The sequence below is a fragment of the Myotis brandtii genome, unplaced genomic scaffold (assembly GCF_000412655.1).
Source record: "Myotis brandtii unplaced genomic scaffold, ASM41265v1 scaffold82, whole genome shotgun sequence".
In the NCBI taxonomy this organism is placed as follows: Eukaryota; Metazoa; Chordata; class Mammalia; order Chiroptera; family Vespertilionidae; genus Myotis; species Myotis brandtii.
In genome coordinates this window covers 4,170,264-4,181,864 of record NW_005371324.1, presented here as the reverse complement: position 1 = coordinate 4,181,864, position 11,601 = coordinate 4,170,264, and positions in this window count along the sequence as shown.

Below are 11,601 nucleotides of genomic sequence, written 5' to 3'. Positions count from 1 at the left end.
GAGACCCACAGGTTGAGAACCGCTGTTCTAGGCCCTTCCTGGTTTCACTGTGCCCAGCTTTAATAAATGTCCTCTAAAATTCACCTGGACTTGTGAAATTTTTCCTGCATGAAGTTAAGAACCCACACACTACCGGCCAGCCCTAGGCAGACCCACTAGGGCTAGGTCCTCTGTCCAGTAACATTAGCATGCTTCATTGGAACCAACAGTCAACTTGTCAGTTTGTCCTGTTGGGCCATAGGTCCATGAGAACAGAGAAATTATGTATTTTGCTTAGTGTTGTAACATTGGTGCCTAGCACAGTGCTTAGTATATAATAGATACTCAATAAAATTTTGCTGTATTATGTAGGCATCTCAAGGCCTTTAAACTTTGATGGTGATGGTTCTTAGTTGCTTTGAGTATTAGTAAATGTGACACTGGAGGGACTGGGTGAGTCTGAGGCTTTGCTGGATATTTTACGTGCAGGGTATACAGGAGTTCCCAAGGCAATGAGAATGTGCTTCAGGTTTTATTTACTTGCGTTCATCCTCCCTGATTAACTCTTCAAATCAAATCTTTAACTCCTGCAAAATGAATCATCCCTGATGAATCTATTGCGGGGCCTGGACAAGCCCTACAGTAGGCACTGGTATGGGGAAGAGGCCAGTCACTTTCAGGTTCACTGTTTGTGCCATCCTACAATACAACTGTATTTGTTTTCCAGTTGAAAGTTCAAGTCCCTGTCCAGAGCCCTCGTCTGTGGATGAACCTGTGGCTTGTCTCCTTTTCCGTTTTCTGACCCTAGGCTACTCTGAGACTTCCTCCAAAGGTTTATGAGTGTTTTTGCTGTAGTGGATAACTCGGGGTTAAACTTCTTTCCGAAGGGTTGAACATTACAGAGTCATTCAAAAGCTTCTTGTTATTCAGATTCCTTTGTAGGTGTCAGGTTAACCCAGCTGGACTGTGGCCTCCCTTCTATCATCTCATCTGCCTGTTTATCTCACTTGTTCATTTCTCTCTGTTGAATGAGAATATTAACTGGTCCAACTGTGTACACAGTATATGCAAAATGATGTTACTGTTTTGTCAAAGGAGGAGCCCTTTACCTTTTTGCTATTTGAATGAGAAGAAAAGGTCTATTAAGAAGGTTTGTACTGGGTAATGATTATGTGCCTCTATCTCTTTTAATTCCTGTTTTAAAAAGGAAGTGACTCATACTGTAGATAAACTGGACTTGAAAGAATGTCTGGCTTATGCAAAGCTCTTATTTACATACTAGTCTCTTTCATTCACAAGGAAATAGGAACTCAAGGACTTTTGGACTGAAATGCCTCCCTTTTTATTCCTGTTCTTTGATAGGCAGTGGCCTAAATGATCTCCCGGAGGTTTTTCTCTGCCACCCAGCCTTTCCTTTCTCTGTTGAAAATAGGAATTCCATGGCTTGTCAGAGCAGGGGCCCAAGAGATACTATAAAAACGTCCACTATCAAGGCTCAGACCTTTTACCACCAGCATTTCATGACTTCTCATCTGTCTAGATGAGGCTACATTTACATTATGCTATGTCCTTCCCAGGGTTTGATGAAGCAGTGTATTTTTTTATTTGTATAAACATATTTTTATTGATTTCAGAGAGGAAGGGAGAGGAGGCGAGAGATAGAAATATCAATGATGAGAGAGAATCATTGATCGGCTGCCTCCTGCACACCCCCCACTGGGGATTGAGCCCACAACCTGTAGGTGTCAGGTTAACCCAGCTGGACCTGTGGCCTCCCTTCTATCATCTCATCTGCCTGTTTATCTCACTTGTTCATTTCTCTCTGTTGAATGAGAATATTAACTGTGACCTCCTGATCTGTAGATGGAGGTTCATAGGTCAACTCATAACCACGGAGCCACGCCAGCCAGGCTGATGAAACAGTTTAGAGGGCAGGTTAGGAGCACATACTTTCCTGTCAGCTACACCTGGCTCAGTTACATACTGGCTGTGTCGTCTTGTGAAATTCATTTCACCTCCTGTCTATTAATGGGAATCTTAATAATAGCTGGGTCACAGGATTGCTATGAGGGTGACATGAGAATTTATGTAAAGCTCTTGGGATACTTTCTGGTCAATGTAAACTCACCCAGTGTTTGAGATGATCATTTTTTGGTTTGTTTGTATGTTTTTGTTAATTCTCACCCGACGATATTTTTCTATTGATTTTTTTTTTTTTTTTTTAGAGAGTGGAAGGGAGGGGGAAAGACAGGGTAAGAGAAACATCGTTGTGAGAGAGACACATCCATCGATCGGTTGCCTCCCACACACACCCTGACCAGGGGCCGGGGATTGAGCCTGCAACCCAGGTACGTGCCCTTGACCAGAATCAAACCTGGGACTCTTCAGTCCATGGGCCGAACTGGCTAGAGGGAGATTATCATTTAATAAGAATTTTATTTGTAACCTTAGTCTCTAATTGTTTAATTATTTATTCATTTTAAGGTTCTTTTTATGTTGTTCCTAAATCATTTCTTCATTTTAAACTTTTATTTCTCAGAATAAATGAATCAATCAAAAATAAACGGTAATGGTTTATGTTCCCAATCGTAAGAGCCTACTATATTCTCAACCATACTAATTTGTTTCTGAAGTTTCTGGGCAGGCAGATGGGTTGCAGGGTGAAGAGTTTATCCTATTCACTTGCAGAGTTAAAGGGGTTCCTAGAAGCCATGGTTCCTTGCCCTGCCCACTGGTTTCTGACCCGGAGGTGACCTCAGGCCACTCAACTCCCACTTAGGCCAGCCCAGTCCTCCCGGCAAAACAGCATCCGGGCAGGGCAGTAAGCAAACAATCCTCTCTTGTTTTTCTCTCCTTAAAATAACCCTTCATACATTCAAAGACAGTTATTAACTCAATGGCAGCTCACACATTAGTTCAGGTATAAATGACTAATAAAGTGAAGTCCTCAGACTTTTTCTCATAGATTCTACTTGTTATCCCTTTAATATTTCTCTTGTCCCATGCGTCTGTTTTGGTGCATATTCATTCATTTGTTCTGTCCAGCCCTTTCTTTCACTCCTGGCTTACCAGCTAACCAGTGGTGAGAAGAAACTTGGAGGCTCAAAGTTAAGGCATTAGTGACATAGTCCTTCCATTTAAGCAGTCAACAACCATTCAGAAACATCTTCCCTGTGCCAAACACTGTAGATGTTGAATGTACATTAGTAAAAAATAGACTACTAGGATTAGTAATTCTTGTCTTTATAGGACTTATAACCCAACCTCACTTTTATGGGAGATTTTAGGGTTTCTTTAGGACCCATCCAGCACCAAACTCACAATTTAATGACCATCTTAATTCTATTTGATGTCCATCTCCATTCCTTTTACATAGGCACTTCATAGGCATTTACAATTACACTTGCCCTTGTCATCACCCAGAACTGAAATCTTAAACTCCATTGACTGGTTTGCTATTCTTACAGCTTTCTCACCCCATTTTCCAGCCATGCATTTAAAAAATATATGTATTTTTATTTTTAAAAAATATTTTTACTGATTTCAGAGAGGAAGAGAGAAGGAAAGAGAGATAGAAACCTCAATCATGAGAGAGAATCATTGATCGGCTGCCTCCTGTACGCCCCACCCTGGGGATCGGGTCTATAACCTGGGCATGTGCCCTGACCGAGAATCAACCGTGACCTCCTGGTTCATAGGTCAACATTCAACCACAGAGCCATGCCAGCCAGGCAGCCATGCAGTCTCTTTGAGAGAGACCTCCAGTTCCTTTTTCTCCTAGTCTATCTGTCTCTTCCATATTTTCACATACCTTCCTATCCAGCCTAGACAAGAAAATCACTTAATGCTTCAACTTTTCTCTAGTCAATACTGTCACATCCCTTGTATCTCTTTTGCTATCAGAACCTTCAAGATTCTTTAACTGACCCAATGCAAACTTCTTCAATGTTCTCCACCAAACTCTGAATGCTGATAGGAAAAAGACATTTAATTTTGTCACAACCCTGAAAAGACTCATTTGATGTGAACCTCAACAAGGAATTTATCTGTTGAGATGGACTCCTCATGGTCAACCGAGGGCCTAGACTTTATGAATAACATGAATGAGTCTAGTGGCCAATTGCTGACAGGGGCTCCTCATGTACTCTGTATACTAGAAGCTCAGACTAAACTCTTAGCTTCTAGCATTATGGCCCCTTTTGCAAAGAGTTAACTATTATAGGGAAACCCTAGTTTTGTCTTTCTACCAATAAACTAAGATCTGCCTCCTCCAATCAGAGCTACAAAAATGGCCTTTGTCTGAGTCTTTATCTCATTTGCTATTTCTGCAGCATTCAATAGCGTTGGCCTATGGCTTCTTCTTGAAACATTTTTTTTAGTTTCCATGAAATGGTCTCTTTTGATTTTCCTCCTACCTCTTTAATTCCAACTTTTCAATTCATGTAAGGATTTTCTTCCTTCATATTCCCCTTAAATTTAAGCATTTTGTGAGTTATACATACTCTTCCTGTACAATCAGATCAGTTCCTGTGAATTCAACCAATTGGAGCTATATAATTTGGATACCTCATTTACATAAAATGAACATAATTGGGACCTTGGGCAGGAACTTTCTCTATAAAAGTCTACCTCCTCTCAGTGGAACACCATTTAGCTTGCTACCTGAATCTTTGTTTGCCAAACGGCAACTCCTTTTGCTCAAATAAATGTTCATTGCTCTTTATTACAATCTAAAACTAATTTTGATTTACTTAACAAATATATTGTCTTCAACTTTAGGCAGACTTACAGTGCTGCATAGTAATTTTTCTATATGTCTTTGGTTATCTCTTTCACTCCCCATGATTGACTTATTTTTTTTTTTTTCCTTTAAGGTGTGCACTTTATTGAACTGGTCTTGTCAGTGTACAGGTAAGTCCTGCTTGGCTGCCTCCACACCTCAACCCACTCCTAGGGGGACCAAAGCCTTCATACATCTCAAGTTGGGGACAAAAAGGGGGGCCACGATGGCTGGCCATTCAAAATAAAACAAAAAGAACAGGTATTAAGGCGAAGATTAAAAAATTTGGATTACATAACTTACACAAAAGCAATGTGATCACCCTCCCCGTGTGGACTCGGGTGAGGACTGGCCCTTCTTAGGGAGAAGTGGGTGGCCTTGGGGCAGGCAAGGGACTTCCTGTAACAATGCGTCTCGTATTTGGAGATTGACTTATTTTTTTATGCTGGCTTTTAAAATTAGATAGTTTTGTTTTTAAATTTTTTATTATGGAAAATTTCAAACACATATAAAGTAGAGGGAATAGTAGCACAAGCCTCCATATACCTATTTCTTAGCTCATGACCAATCTTGTTTCATCTATGGCCTTATCTCACCCCCTGATTATTTTAAAGCAAATTCTTGACATCATATTATTTTATCTGTGAATATTTATGTACTTTAAAAGATAAGGACACTTAAAATAAACTAAGCATAATAGCATTATCTCAGCATAGGAGTTTATAGTAATTCTCTGACACCATTAGACAAATAGGTTGTTTTCACATTTCCCTGTTGCCTTTTGACATTTTTTTAAAGCTTGTTTGAATTAGGCTCCAAATTAGGTCAATATTTTGTGATTGGTTGACATGTTTGGTAAGTTTCCTTTAGGGTCAAGTTTTCCCCAACTTTTTTTTTCTAGGAATTTTTTTTTCTTGTAATTTTTGTTGTTGGTGGTGGTTCTATGATTGCCTTTTTAAAGGTTTTATCTGATTTATTAATTTCAATTCATTGGGGTAACATTGGTTAATAACATTATTTAATTTTCAGGTGTATAAGATTATAATTCAACATCTGTGTACTCTGTTGTGTGCTCTCTACCCGAGGTCTAGTTTGAAACCATTACCATGTTACCATGACCAACTCTTTCATTCCTGACAGCTGATCAGGATTTCTAAGAAGAGTTCCTAAACTACCCACCCAATTAATTGAGTCCCTTAACTACCTCCCTGAACTACCTATAACCCTGTTAGCATTTGCACCTGTCATTCCTTTCTCTGCTACTTACTGAGGAAACTTGTCTCTTCTCTCAGGCTAATTCTTTCATCAGTACCTGGATCCTTCTCCCCTTGCCTCCTTAATGAATGCCCTGCATTTTTTATCCTCTTCCTCTTTGATCTTCCTCTCAAGATATAAACAGGTTCAAGATTCTTTCAACTGTACTAAATAACACACACACACACACACACACACACTCACTCTAAAACTTCCCTCAGCTTGTGTCTCATTCTAATTTTGGTCCGATTTCTTACCTTTTTTTAAAACAAAATTTCTAAAAATTCTCTACATGCATTAACCCCCCCCCCACACACACTTTCAACTTAAAAAAATTATCTTTATTATTGAGAGTATTATAGATACCCCCTTTTATTTCCTCATTGACCCCTTCTACCACCCCTCCAGGCCTTCACCACACTATTGTCTGTGTCCATGGGTTATGCATATATGCATATAAATTCTTTCGCTAATCTCTTCCCCTCCCTCGACCATCCCTCTGATATTTTTCAGTTTGTTCCATGCTTCTATGTCTCTGGATCTATTTTGTTCATCAGTTTATTTTGTTCATTAGATTCTACATATGAGCGAGATCATGTGATACTTGTCTTTCTCTGACTGGCTTATTTCACTTAGCAAAATACTCTTCAGGTCCCTCCATGCTGTCACAAAGGGTAAGAGATCTTTTTACAGCTCTATACTATTCCATGCTGTAAATGTAAATGAGTTACTTCCTATCTCTACCTGGCTTCACTTTCTATTACTTCCCAGAAATAGTGTTTGCTTTTCAAGGTCACTAAAACCTCCTCTGGGAAAATGAAATGGCCTTTGTCTCATTTCATATTTCTTCAGTGTTTTCAGTGTTGGCCACTGGCTGCTTCTTGAAACATTTTTTTAGCTTCCATGAAATGGTCTCACTTGGGTTTCCTCCTACCTCTTTAATTCCAACTTTTCAATTCATTTTAAGGATTTTCTTCCTTCATCTGTCCTTAAATTTAGTATTTTATGAGTTAAACATACTCTTCCTGCCGATCACATCTGTTCCTGTGACTTCAACCACCACCCTTTACGAGGACTCCCAAGTATGTGTCTCTGCCTCTGAAATCTCTCTTCTGAGATCTGGATCTAGGTGACCACTGCCTCTTGGACAGACTCTTTGATGTCCCTCAGAGGACTCAGACTCAACACAGCTTAAACTTCATCCATTATCTTCCCGCTTAAACTTCCTCTACTTTCTGCCTTTATGCATAGTCTATCTTTGATATCACTATCTACATAGTTGTTCAAGACAGAAATTTGGTAATTATCCTTGATGCCTTCCTCTAGCTCATTGTTCTCTTCCTTCCCATTTCTAATAAATCACCAGTGATATGAGTCATAACTTTATGCACTTTTCATGTTCTTATCTTCAAAGCTCCTCAACATGTTGCATAGATTACTACACCAGCCATAATGGGTCGTGCTGCCTTCTGTCCAGGTTCCTCCAATCCACTTCCTACACCTGAGTGGTCCTAGTACTACTCTGGGGGAAATCCTTCACTGGCTTTTCATTCCTCAGGGAAAGAGGGAAGCTTGGTAACATAGCCTACAAAACCCTCTACGACTTGATTAGATCTTACCTCTTAATCTTCCTTTTCTGTCATTCCCCATCTTATACCCTACATTTCAACTTCTTGATTTCTATTTTCTTACCTCTAGGCTTATGCCCAAGCTGCCCACTCTGATTAGAATGCCCTTCCTTCCTCTTTGTTTAACTCAACCTCCAGCCTCAGATCAGGGGTCACCCTTTCATTTTTGATTTCTAGCCCAAGTTAGGCACTGTTGCTATCTATCTGCCTTAACAATGCCTCCTGATAGGCTCACTGCTTCACCCTGCTCTCCTTCCTGTACTGATCCACCTGAGATAAGCTGAGATCCTGGCTAATGCTCATGGAAGGGGCTCCCCAAGCCATGGAACATTTCAGCTGAAAAGGTTTCCCTCTTCTTAATTTTGCAGATTTGTCTGTTTGCAGCTTGCTGTCTTTAAGAAGGGAATCTAAACTTCCTGTCTCAGGAATGCAAAACTGTTGACCAAGGACCTGCCCTGGGTAAGGCTCTGTATTAGACATCTCCAGGCTATATAGAAACTCCTCCCTCAGGTTGCTTAGTGAGGTAGAGATAAAATATCTACTTAAATAAGTAGAATACAATGAGTGAGGGGTTATAGATAAAATGCTGTGAGACTTCAGAAGAGAGGGTGATAAAGGGTCCTGAGGTCACCAAGGGGTCAAGGAAAGGCCTGTGGGGGATAATGATGGAGCTGATCTGTGAACACAATGGGCAGGGAACAAATGTGAGGGGAAGAGTATTGGGAGCAGAGAGGCCAGTGAGAAGAAAGGCAGAGGTTATTTTGAATTTTAAACCATGGGTATAATTTGCTACCTATCTATCTGAGAGTTAGCAGGCCTTTTCATGGTCCCTTTTGAAAAAGAAAATTATAGAAATTGTATAGCATTGAATCATAGATCTTCAGCAATTGAAAAATATTTATATAGCATAGATATACTGTTCTATAGCATCATTTACTTTGAATGCCTGCTTTTCCCTGATGTTCAGAGAAGCAAAAATTTGGCAACATTTATTTATTTATTTATTCAATGGAAGTTATGGATCTTTGCCAAAGGCTGAGTGTATAATGGCATCTACAGAGATAGAAAAGACAAAGTCACTGCTTCCAAGAAATCACAGTGTTGTGGGTGTGGTCAGAGATAGAAAGGTCATCAGGTGGTTCAAAAACAACAGGGCAATACACATTGTGGCACAGGTCTGAATAAGCTGCTATAGGAACTGAGCCAAGGGAGCCCTGAACTCTGACTTGGGGGTAGGAGAAACCATCAGAGAACATGCAAAACTGGTAAAGTGGACAAGGGTGGAGAAGTGTCCTAACAACAGCTGCAATATGTGAGAAGTGAATGGGAGCTGGGGAAATGGATCCAGGATGGGTAGTATTTTATATTTGCAAATTTAACAGCAGGGTTTCAGTAATGTTTTTCTCCCCTGATTTATTTGTTCTTAAAAGAAGAGGAGAAATAGAGAAAGTAGGAAGAGAACTAGAACCAGGAGGAGGAGAAAGGACAAGCTCTGGTTCCACAGATCTGACTCTGCAATTCACATGCTGTGTCACTGAGGCAAGTCACTTAGTATCTCTGGGCATCTATTGGTTTGGGCATGGGCCAGATGATCTTAAAAAAAAAAAAGTTTTTATTTATTTCAGAGAAAGGAAGGGAGAGGGAGAGAGAGAGAGAGATAGAAACACCAAATGATGAATCATCAATTGGCAGCCTCCTGCACGCCTCCTACTGGTGATCAAGCCTCCAACCCAGGCATGTGCCCTGACTCAGAATGGAACTGTGACCTCCTGGTTCATAGGTCAATGCTCAAACACTGAGCCAAACCGGCTAAGCCGGTTGAATTTTAAAGACTCTTCTAGCTTAAATGATCTACCTGTTTTTCATGATTTCCCCTCTGATAATGAAGCTGCATATTGATAGAAACTGAATCAAGATCTTTGGCTCAACATTTGCTGAGAAACAACAAAATCTGTTTTCAGACCGTTTTCCCCATGACTGAGCAGTGTTAGGTTTTTATCTGCCAACAGTGGCTGTTCATCAGCTGTTTTCCTTAGAGGGAGGGAGGGAGGGATTGATTTTTTTTTCTCAAGCATTCTAACACCTCTCCTTGCCTCAATATCAGTATTGCTCATGAACTACATAATATTGCGATAAGAACTGAAATTACTCATTGCCATTATCATGGGGCTATTTTGAAAACATTATCTCACGTTCATTTCCTAGAATATCATCAAGTCTTCACAATATCAGTTCCTTAAAAGAGCATGTTGTTTTTGTTCTAACTGAAGCCAAAATATTTTTGTGAATTTTGTCTTCAGTACTAACTTCCTTCTCGGATACTGTGGCCAAAAGCATAGCTTTTAGCAAGCTCTTTGCCATAGCAGATTCTGATACAGTTTGCTGAATTTGACTATTTTCAGTAATTTGTTTATCTTTACTCTTTATGTAGATTATCTGCATTGCAGGTTACTTATGGCATTCGTAATGATACATTGCTCTAATCATTAACCATGGTTTAGTCATCTCTTCCCCATCCCCATCTTCTAGCCAGTCATCATGTGCTCAGTCAAGAGAACTGATTATTCCTAAGGTTAGACTAAGCATCATTTCACAGCTGAATCCACCATGAATCCGTATTTTATATGTTCCCAAAGGTAGAAAAAGAGCTTACATATTATCTGAGAGTTTAGTTTCACTTGTTTACATTAATGTAGAAAAGTGCTTGTCTAATGATCAGACACTTCTCTTGTCTGACTTTGAATCCTAATTCCCGAGACCAGATGAAGTAAGCATTCATTAGTGTTTCTACGGAAGGATTTAAAAAATATTTTTTAAAATTGATTTTACAGAGGAAGGGAGAGGGAGAGAGAGATAGAAACATTCAGATGAAAGAGAATCATTGATTGGCTCCCTCCTGCACTGAGAATCAAGACTACAACCCCTGCATGTGCCCTGACTGGAGTCGAACTGGAGTCGAACCGTGACCTCCTCGTTCATAGGTCGACACTTAACCACAGAGCAACGTGGCCAGGCTATGGAAGGATTTTCTTTGCTTTTTCTGATGTATTAATATTTTCATGCATTCACTTATTCAAAAACATTTCATTCATTTTTTATACTGCTCTCTAAGTTGCTATATACAAAGCTAATTTTAGACAGCATTCTTAAATAAGTTTAAAGTAATAATAGTTACAGGAGAAGAGAGTCAGCAGTGTTTTATGATGGCCAAAGGCAGACACACACACAATAAGAAAATTTGGAGCTTCTAGGAGGCCCAGGGGTTTGATGGCTTAGATTTTAATCATCAGAACTCGCAGGGGTTGGGAAGCAGGAAGAACTGTGTCAGCAACAGTCTTATCTCCACTACACGAGTCTTAAACATTAGAATAGGTAATACCTTCAGCCAGATGCAATGGAAAAGAGTTTGTTATTACTTTTTGAGGGAATTAATGTCTATGAGTAAACATGTTAGGATGTTGCTAGAGCATTATTAGCCAATGAACAGGATTCCTTGCAAAGCAGGTTGAGACTGAGACCAGCCAGCTAATGAATTTACTTACAGGATCATTTATGAGGCTGCTACACAGGGAATTTAGTAATAAATCATTCTGCAAACTACTGATGTTTTTAACTATAGCCTTTCTTCCTGGATTTCTTTGGGATAACATCTGATATGCAGTGATCAAGATTTTGGCTACCATTTAACGCAACAGTTTTTGTTTTTTGAAAGCATCTTTGCATATTAAGCAAGCAGTGCTTTTAAAGCTTATGCGAAGATAGTGGCTTGGATCCTACATTTCTTTGTTATTTTTCAGATCACCCTCAGGACAGAAGGGGGGGTGGGAATAAATGCTAAATGCAGAGTTGTGTTTTTTTTTTTTGCAATGGTTAATCATTTTATTTTATTTTATTTTTTAAATAAATCTTTATTGTTCGGATTATTACAGATGTTCCTCTTTTTTCCCCCCATAGCCCCCC